The sequence below is a fragment of the Thalassophryne amazonica genome, chromosome 5, assembly GCF_902500255.1.
Source record: "Thalassophryne amazonica chromosome 5, fThaAma1.1, whole genome shotgun sequence".
NCBI lineage: Eukaryota > Metazoa > Chordata > Actinopteri > Batrachoidiformes > Batrachoididae > Thalassophryne > Thalassophryne amazonica.
Genome location: NC_047107.1, coordinates 95,935,775 through 95,945,939, shown reverse-complemented (window position 1 = coordinate 95,945,939; position 10,165 = coordinate 95,935,775).

Sequence of the window (10,165 nt, the reverse complement as noted above, 5' to 3'; positions counted from 1 at the left end):
AGGAGGACGAAAAAAAAAATGCGTGAAACTGGGCTGAAATCAAATAGAGAAAATTACTATGTGGAACTAAATTTATATTCTCTACTATGTGCAGCCACTAGTGCTGATCATCAGACCGAAAATGCTTCTTGTTCCGTCACGCTGCTCTCAAAATACAGTTCTTTGCCCAGTAGGGTTTCCAAGATAAATTGTAAAATTTTAAAGGCCTTTTTAAGACCATTGTGAAAACTATGAACGCTGCAAATTAAAACTTGAGCCCCAGAATTACTTGCAAAATAATACATTTCATTTACCTCCAAAGTGGTACGAATGACAGTCGTAATGACAGCCACCTCACATGGTTCTAGCTGTGCTCACATCACTATCCCCCAGCTTCTGATCTTGCAAAACAACTACCTATGAACTGTATGAAGTACTACCATTACTACTGACCTTCAATACACTTCCATAATTGAAACACTATCAAAATTTGGGTGACCTATCCCTTTAATACATCAAAAGCTTGCTAAAATATTGCTTATGGGAAACAGTGGTGAAGGGGACTGTTGAATGTCAAAGTAAAAAATTATGTAATAAACAAATGAGTAAAACATTTAGTTACTTTGACCTTTTCAGTGAAACCTGGGCTGAAAAATTGCCCATAACTGGGCAGACTGTACAATGCTTGCTTTCCTTCCCAGAAATAAATGTGCAGGTCCAGCTGCATAGTTATGTTTCTTTTAATCTTATGTTGAACAGCAGTATGAACAGGCCCTAGATATTTGAGATCTCCCTCTCTCATTGAAATCTTTCCATCAAAGTCGATGAATGCAAATGTCTCATCTTTTAAAACTTTAATTCAGGAGTGATCAAGTGAGTTCCGTTGAACACTGACTCTTAAGCACTTTCATTACATCACTATGACATTGAGTGAGCCCATTCATTCATTAATCATCTTGCAATCAGGGCACGAGGAGCCAACTATGGAAACCAGACGTCTCCATCTGGGTCAATCATGGATAATATATCCTGTGCGTGGTTCAGGTCACATTACAGGCTCGGAGGTCACGGACTATTACATTTAGCCAGTGGGTGCGAGAGGAGCCTCTGGGTTGCCCCCCAGCCAACTTGCTGGGGGTTAAAGTCGAGAACAGCTAGTGTTGGATGTTCCATGGGCAGGGCGGATGATATGGCCATATCATTACAGAGCCTGGATGATTATGTGTTGGGATCAGATAATGCCTTCGATCTTCCTGAGGGCTCTGGTGTCTAAGCCATCAAGTCTGGTTGACAGGGTGTTGCTCAGTGGCCAGGCTTCTGAGCTGCGTACAAGAACAGAGACAACAGAGGCATTATAGACCTGGTGAACCGAGAGATGTGTTGTGCCACCACAAAGGTCTCCACAGGGACTGCATGATGGTAGATGCCAGGGCTCAGCCTCAGTCAAGCTCTGGCTTGAGTTCCTCAGTGTTAGCCACTATGGAGCTGAGATTTCAAATGTTGGTACAAAGTGGACCTGTGTACCATCAACAGGAAGGGTGAGGAGTCAGGACTAGGAATGGGTATGGAAAACCAGCTCCTGTTAAGAATCGATAAATTATTCGATCGACCAACATCAATAGCCTTTTTGCTTTTAAATTTATGTTGTAATTTACCCTTTATTTAACCAGGTTAGCTCCATTGAACTTGAGATCTCTTTGCATTAAAGTTTCCAATTCACTTAACCTGTATGTCTTTAAAAGTGGAAGGAAATCGTATCACCTGGAGGCAACCCACACAAAGAACATGAAAACTCCACAGAGAAAGGACACAGGAGGGAATCAAACCCATGACCTTCTTGCTGTGAGGCAACAGTACTAACCACTAATCCACCGTGCTGCTTAAAGATTCCCTCATCAGTCCTTCAGTTCACATTACGCCAGAGCGGCCATTGTTTTTCTTGCTCTTGCTTGCCTCTACTGGTGGTTGGCTCTCACTGCGGTATTGTATCACTTCCTGTTCCGGAGCACAGCGGTGTTTTTCTGTATCTGTTAGCTGTTAATCTGCGCAGTTAGATTGATCTAGTTATCTAGATTACGATTTGTTTCCCAGTGTAATCTTTACGTGCCTTAACTAAAGCACTCCTTCTGCTGAATCACCTCTAAATTATTTACACATTATTCACTTTGCGTGTTTTTAGGAATCCGCTAGCTTAGCGTAGCTACTAGCTCTTAGCCGATTTAGCATGGCGGCTTCTCCTGTCTCTCCCGCACTTTTCTGCTCTGGGTGTGAAATGTTTAGTTATTCCTCGGCCTCCTTTAGCAGTAACGGTACTTGTAATAAGTGTAGCTTATTCGTAGCTTTGGAGGCCAGGCTGGGCGAATTGGAGACTCGGCTCCGCACCGTGGAAAATTCTACAGTTAGCCAGGCCCCTGTAGTCGGTGCGGACCAAGGTAGCTTAGCCGCCGTTAGTTACCCCCTGGCAGATCCCGAGCAGCCGGGAAAGCAGGCTGACTGGGTGACTGTGAGGAGGAAGCGTAGCCCTAAACAGAAGCCCCGTGTACACCGCCAACCCGTTCACATCTCTAACTGTTTTTCCCCACTCGACGACACACCCGCCGAGGATCAAACTCTGGTTATTGGCGACTCTGTTTTGAGAAATGTGAAGTTAGCGACACCAGCAACCATAGTCAAATGTCTTCCGGGGGCCAGAGCAGGCGACATTGAAGGAAATTTGAAACTGCTGGCTAAGGCTAAGCGTAAATTTGGTAAGATTGTAATTCACGTCGGCAGTAATGACACCCGGTTTACGCCAATCGGAGGTCACTAAAATTAACATTAAATCGGTGTGTAACTTTGCAAAAACAATGTCGGACTCTGTAGTTTTCTCTGGGCCCCTCCCCAATCGGACCGGGAGTGACATGTTTAGCCGCATGTTCTCCTTGAATTGCTGGCTGTCTGAGTGGTGTCCAAAAAATGAGGTGGGCTTCATAGATAATTGGCAAAGCTTCTGGGGAAAACCTGGTCTTGTTAGGAGAGACGGCATCCATCCCACTTTGGATGGAGCAGCTCTCATTTCTAGAAATCTGGCCATTTTCTTAAATCCTCCAAACCGTGACTATCCAGGGTTGGGACCAGGAAGCAGAGTTGTAGTCTTACACACCTCTCTGCAGCTTCTCCTCCCCCTGCCATCCCCTCATTAACCCATCCCCGTAGAGACGGTGCCTGCTCCCAGACTACCAATAACCAGCAAAAATCTATTTAAGCATAAAAATTCAAAAAGAAAAAATAATATAGCACCTTCAACTGCACCACAGACTAAAACAGTTAAATGTGGTTCTATTAAACATTAGGTCTCTCTCTTCTAAGTCCCTGTTGGTAAATGATATAATAATTGATCAACATATTGATTTATTCTGCCTAACAGAAACCTGGTTACAGCAGGATGAATATGTTAGTTTAAATGAGTCAACACCCCCGAGTCACACTAACTGTCAGAATGCTCGTAGCACGGCCGGGGGCGGAGGATTAGCAGCAATCTTCCATTCCAGCTTATTAATTAATCAAAAACCCAGACAGAGCTTTAATTCATTTGAAAGCTTGTCTCTTAGTCTTGTCCATCCAAATTGGAAGTCCCAAAAAACCAGTTTTATTTGTTATTATCTATCGTCCACCTGGTCGTTACTGTGAGTTTCTCTGTGAATTTTCAGACCTTTTGTCTGACTTAGTGCTTAGCTCAGATAAGATAATTATAGTGGGCGATTTTACATCCACACAGATGCTGAGAATGACAGCCTCACACTGCATTTACACTGCTCCTCTGAAAAAGGAGCTTTAAATCAGAAGTGTCTGACTCCGTGGTATAACTCACAAACTCGTAGCTTAAAGCAGATAACCCGTAAGTTGGAGAGGAAATGGCGTCTCACTCATTTAGAAGATCTTCACATTAGCCTGGAAAAAGAGTCTGTTGCTCTATAAAAAAGCCCTCCGTAAGCTAGGACATCTTTTCTACTCATCACTAATTGAAGAAAATAAGAACGAGCCCAGGTTTCTTTTCAGCACTGTAGCCAGGCTGACACAGAGTCAGAGCTCTATTGAGCGGAGTATTCCATTAACTTTAACTAGTAATGACTTCATGACTTTCTTTGCTAACAAAATTTTAACTATTAGAGAAAAAATTACTCATAACCATCCCAAAGACGTATCGTTATCTTTGGCTGCTTTCAGTGATGCCGGTATTTGGTTAGACTCTTTCTCTCCGATTGTTCTGTCTGAGTTAGTTTCATTAGTTACTTCATCCAAACCATCAAACATGTTTATTAGACCCCATTCCTACCAGGCTGCTCAAGGAAGCCCTACCATTATTTAATGCTTCGATCTTAAATATGATCAATCTATCTTGTTAGTTGGCTATGTACCACAGGCTTTTTAAGGTGGCAGTAATATAACCATTACTTAAAAAGCCATCACTTGACCCAGCTATCTTAGCTAATTATAGGCCAATCTCCAACCGTTCCTTTCTCTCAAAAATTCTTGAAGGGTAGTTGTAAAACAGCTAACTGATCATCTGCAGAGGAATGGTCTATTTGAAGAGTTGCAGTCAGGTTTAGAATTCATCATAGTACAGAAACAGCATTAGTGAAGGTTACAAATGATCTTCTTATGGCCTCGGACAGTGGACTCATTCTCTGTGCTTGTTCTGTTAGACCTCAGTGGTGCTTTGATACTGTTGACCATAAAATTTTATTACAGAGATTAGAGCATGCCATAGGTATTAAAGGCACTGCGCTGCGGTGGTTTGAAATCATATTTGTCTAATAGATTACAATTTGTTCATGTAAATGGGAATCTTCTTCACAGACTAAAAGTTAATTATGGAGTCCACAAGGTTCTGTGCTAGGACCATTTTATTCACTTTATATATGCCTCCCTTAGGCAGTATTATTAGATGGTATTCCTTACATTTTCATTGTTACGCAGATGATACCCAGCGTTATCTATCCATGAGCCAGAGGACACAACACCATTAGCTAACTGCAGGATTGTCTTACAGACATAAAGACATGGATGACCTCTAATTTCCTGCTTTTAAACTCAGATAAAACTGAAGTTATTGTACTTGGCCCCACAAATCTAGAAACATGGTGTCTAACCAGATCCTTACTCTGGATGGCATTACCCTGACCTCTAGTAATACTGTGAGAAATCTTGGAGTCATTTTTGATCAGGATATGTCATTCAAAGCGCATATTAAACAAATATGTAGGACTGCTTTTTTGCATTTACGCAATATCTCTAAAATTAGAAAGGTCTTGTCTCAGAGTGATGCTGAAAAACTAATTCATGCATTTATTTCCTCTAGGCTGGACTATTGTAATTCATTATTATCAGGTTGTCCTAAAAGTTCCCTAAAAAGCCTTCAGTTAATTCAAAATGCTGCAGCTAGAGTACTGACGGGGACTGGAAGGAGAGAGCATATCTCACCCATATTGGCCTCTCTTCATTGGCTTCCTGTTAATTCTAGAATAGAATTTAAAATTCTTCTTCTTACTTATAAGGTTTTGAATAATCAGGTCCCATCTTATCTTAGGACCTCGTAGTACCATATCACCCCAATAGAGCGCTTCGCTCTCAGACTGCAGGCTTACTTGTAGTTCCTAGGGTTTGTAAGAGTAGAATGGGAGGCAGAGCCTTCAGCTTTCAGGCTCCTCTCCTGTGGAACCAGCTCCCAATTCAGGATCAGGGAGACAGACACCCTCTCTACTTTTAAGATTAGGCTTAAAACTTTCCTTTTTGCTAAGCTTATAGTTAGGGGCTGGATCAGGTGACCCTGAACCATCCCTTAGTTATGCTGCTATAGACGTAGACTGCTGGGGGGTTCCCATGATGCACTGTTTTTCTCTTTTGCTCTGTATGCACCACTCTGCATTTAATCATTAGTGATCGATCTCTGCTCCCCTCCACAGCATGTCTTTTTCCTGGTTCTCTCCCTCAGCCCCAACCAGTCCCAGCAGAAGACTGCCCCTCCCTGAGCCTGGTTCTGCTGGAGGTTTCTTCCTGTTAAAAGGGAGTTTTTTCCTTCCCACTGTAGCCAAGTGCTTGCTCACAGGGGGTCGTTTGACCGTTGGGGTTTTACATAATTATTGTATGGCCTTGCCTTACAATATAAAAGCGCCTTGGGGCAACTGTTTGTGTGATTTGGCGCTATATAAAAAAAATTGCTTGATTGATTGATTGTTTTTGAGGGTGCATATCGGGAAAATGATCATTTCTCTATGTTGATTGCAGACCCGCTGTTTCTGCAGCGTGTCACAGCACTGCTTCCAAGCTTGAAGCAGTGAAGCTTCTCTGCTTCACTGCTTTTCAGAAGTGGTAGGTCCACAATTTTTTCATTAACCCTCCTCAAAGCCATTTAAAGATGTCAATCGTGATTTACCTTTGTGCTGAATCAAGTCATTAACTGGGACTCTTGTTGCGGGCAAGAAAGGAGTATCGTCCATTTTTATTCATTCGTCATTACTTTTCATGGTGCAGCGCACGTAATGGTTCTAGTGTGAGCTGGACCTGCTTCATCCCTCAGATAAAGGAAATATTATTATTACAATCTGTGCAGCTCCAGACGTTAGAAAGATAGATTCCGGTCTGAATTAATAACTACAACAGATCAAAACAGTTTTTTTTTTTCCTAAAATGAGATGTCCTCTGTTCTTTATGAATTACATCTTGATTTGCAGTGTAGCTGGCTGCAAGACCACAGCTCAGGGCTATGGAGTTAAATTTGTGTCATTAATACCTGAAAGGAAATGCTTTTGACAAAACTAACAGATTGTTTATTTCTATATGTCCAGAGATCAAGGATCCAGTGACCATTTACAGATTTTATTTATGTCCAGGGATCAAGGATCCAGTGACCATGTACATTTTATTTATCTTCATTTATGTCCAGAGATCTAGGATCCAGTGACCAATTTTGTATTTATTTAGGGCCCCTTCACACATAGTACGAATGTGGTCAAAACTGTGCAATGAAGTGCGCATTAAGCAGGAATCGTCTGCATTATGTGTAAAATCGTAGCTGCCTCCAGCGTCTCTGTTGCTACAACTCTTTGCGCACACCAGCAGTTGAAATACAGAGTGTACGCTATGTGAGCCTATTTGCAGTGGTGGGCACAGTTCTGATAATCTGATAACAGATAATTATTTTAATTAATTAAAATAAAGTTAATGCTTTTATTATTGTATTATCTTTTTAGATAACTTTAAAAACCTTTATCGGACTAATTATCTTCCGATACATTTTTGTACGATAACTTTTAGACCAATAACAGTAAAAAAAAGATGAACAGTGACAAACACTTAAAATTTAAAATCAGTTGAGCACCTACCTGTTAGAAGTTTCCTAACACATACACAGTTCTATCCTCTGCAAACAGAACAGAGCTGCTTCCATAAGAAACCACTCTATCCTCTGCAGGCAAAAGAGAACTGGTCTCACACACACAAAAAAAAAAATCATTTCCTTTAACATCATACTGATATGCTGGCAATATCACCAAAGTCATCCAGGAGGCATCATTTTTAACTTACGGTTCAAATTTTAACCAAACTAATTTTGGACAAGTTATTTAAATTACTGTCATGTCTGACGTTTTATTAAGTGAAAATATCAGATATATGTTTAGTTTTAAAGTAATGTGCTAATTTTAAGGTTTTATTGAGCAGATACTGTGCCCAGCAGTGCATTATGGGTAGGATAGTCTAATCTCAGTATGTTCACAACAGGACAAATGCATTTCAGACACTCTGTTCAGGCTCTACGGACAGCAGCATTAAACTCTAGTGCCTAAACTAGTGAACTTGGAATATATACTCTGGGTTTATAGACATTGTATTTGCATTTGTTAATTCCACGCATCTTATGCTACATAACGATGACAAGTCACGAATGCCACGAAGTCCACATTCTTGGCCGCTGATCACAAATGTGATGATTCGGGGCAGAGGCATCAGGTGTCCTCAGGAACTGCTGCAACCTGTTACCACACGTTACGATTAATGGCACATGTTGCCAGAGAATTATCAGGAACCATTATGCACGGTCAAGAATAGTGTTCCGTGCATCGTTAAGTTCTGTCACGTTGTGAACGAGGTGACCTGTCTCCACACACACACACCCATATTCATCCAACCGAATTCAGATCGCTCCAGTTTTTTCAGAAGAACTTTGTGACTGCATGCGTAGTTGGGCTCTGTGCCATGGAGTGGCGCAGAGAGGAGGAGGGAGGACAGCGCCAGATGTGTGGCTTCATGCGGCTCTCGTCTGGCGCATTTCCCCAAACATCAGGCACATGCAGCAGGTGGAACACCTGCATGAGCGCGCTAAACAGCACTGAAATTTGACGTTTAGCCGACAATGTTGTGCAGTGCAGGGTTTAACTGTGCGCACGCTTCTTTCTCCGCCAAAATGGAGGAGGTGCAGAGATGTCTGGCTGCACGTGAGGCTCCTCTGGTTCAGACTCGTTTCTCCCGCTCATCTGTTACAGCAGGTGGAACTCCTGCGGGAACGTCCTGAGGAGCTTCAGCAGGAACTGTGGAACGACATTTGGAGCTGAGTTTAAGTTTGCACACATGACAGAAAACTGATCCGTTGTGGCGCGCAGTGAAATGTGACGCCGCGTTACAAGTCGTGTCAAAACGTGACAGTTTCCGTGTCACTTCGTAATAACGCGTGACAGTTTGGGCTCCAAGAACCATCACAGGAACCACTACGAACGTTGTCATGTTCTATTAAGGATCAATACGCTCAGTTGCGACCTCCACGACGTGAGACGAAATGAGGGTGGTGTGTGACATTCGTGGAAGATTTTTTTGACAGGCAAAAACATGCTCCACGAATATCAAGAATATCACGCACCAACACGCACTATTAAGAAACCAATTCAGATGCGTTGTCACATTAAGAATGTCAGGAATGTGTCACGAATGACAAAAATGACATTCGTAATGCGTCTTACTTATGTGTAACGCACCTTTAAATGTAGCAGACATGGCTTATCTGGATTTTGTTTTGGGAAGTTTTTTCAGGCCTCTACTGCCATCTACTGGCCAGCAGTGTTCATGACAGTATTCGCCCTAAGTACTAAGCATCTGGGCACCAGTAGATGGCAGTGTTCTATTATTTTGACCCTGGTTATATCAGATGGTTGTCAAATCAACTTTTTGGCTTTGCAAATGGCTTTTTTTTTTTACAAATTAAGTTTAAAAACAAACAACAACAAAAAAATAACATTACAAGACAGCTCTGCAGTGTTTGCACAGGCACAGTGTGAGCGGTTGGACGCTTGTAGCCCCTAAGCAGCAGGATACACTCACGACAGCCGACCAGAATAATATCAAACAGGTTTGATTTTCATTCGACCATATGATCGGCGATCAGGAGGCGGTCGTGAGATGTTAAACGCAGCTTGTTACTCCATGTACACTACACGATGCAGGACACGCGATTAACCTGAAACTCGGTCCAAAAAATTCTCGCACAAATGAAAAATCATCTGAAAAAGGGCCAAAACTCGCACAGTGTAAAGCCAACATTTATGTGTCAAGACAAAATTGAGTGCACGTTTTACAACATCATCAAACGTACGCACGGCACAGTATAATAAAATGAGCGCACATTCTCTCCAGATGCAAAACATTTTGCGATGACACTTCCAGGGCTCCATAAAAATGCCTGTTTTTACAAATAAAAAATGGAATATTTTACAAAAGCACATTTATCTGTAAACACCAACACACGACACACGTCACACTAATGTTACATAATGAATGACTGAACCAATCAGTGTTTAGCAGAGGCACTTTTACCCAGAATCCTTTGCGATGTGTCTGTTACAAAACCTCAGAATTAGTGCATTATTCAATATTAAAAGATATATGTAACGTTATATTTTAACTTTGTATAAATGACAGAATTGACATTAATGGAGTTATTCTATTGGTATTAATGTTATTTATAAATCAAAAACCACAAGTCAGCATGACTATTTCCAAGACCTCCGCCTGACCGGAGCATTGTGATTGATAGAGAGCTGGCTTTACGGCTGCTCTCAGGGTGCCTCTGTGCTGGAAGCTGTGTAGTAAACAAGAGCTGCCAGCAGGGGCAGGATGTTCAAAGACAAAAAAGTGTGGCCTTATTGTTTGGGTCTGT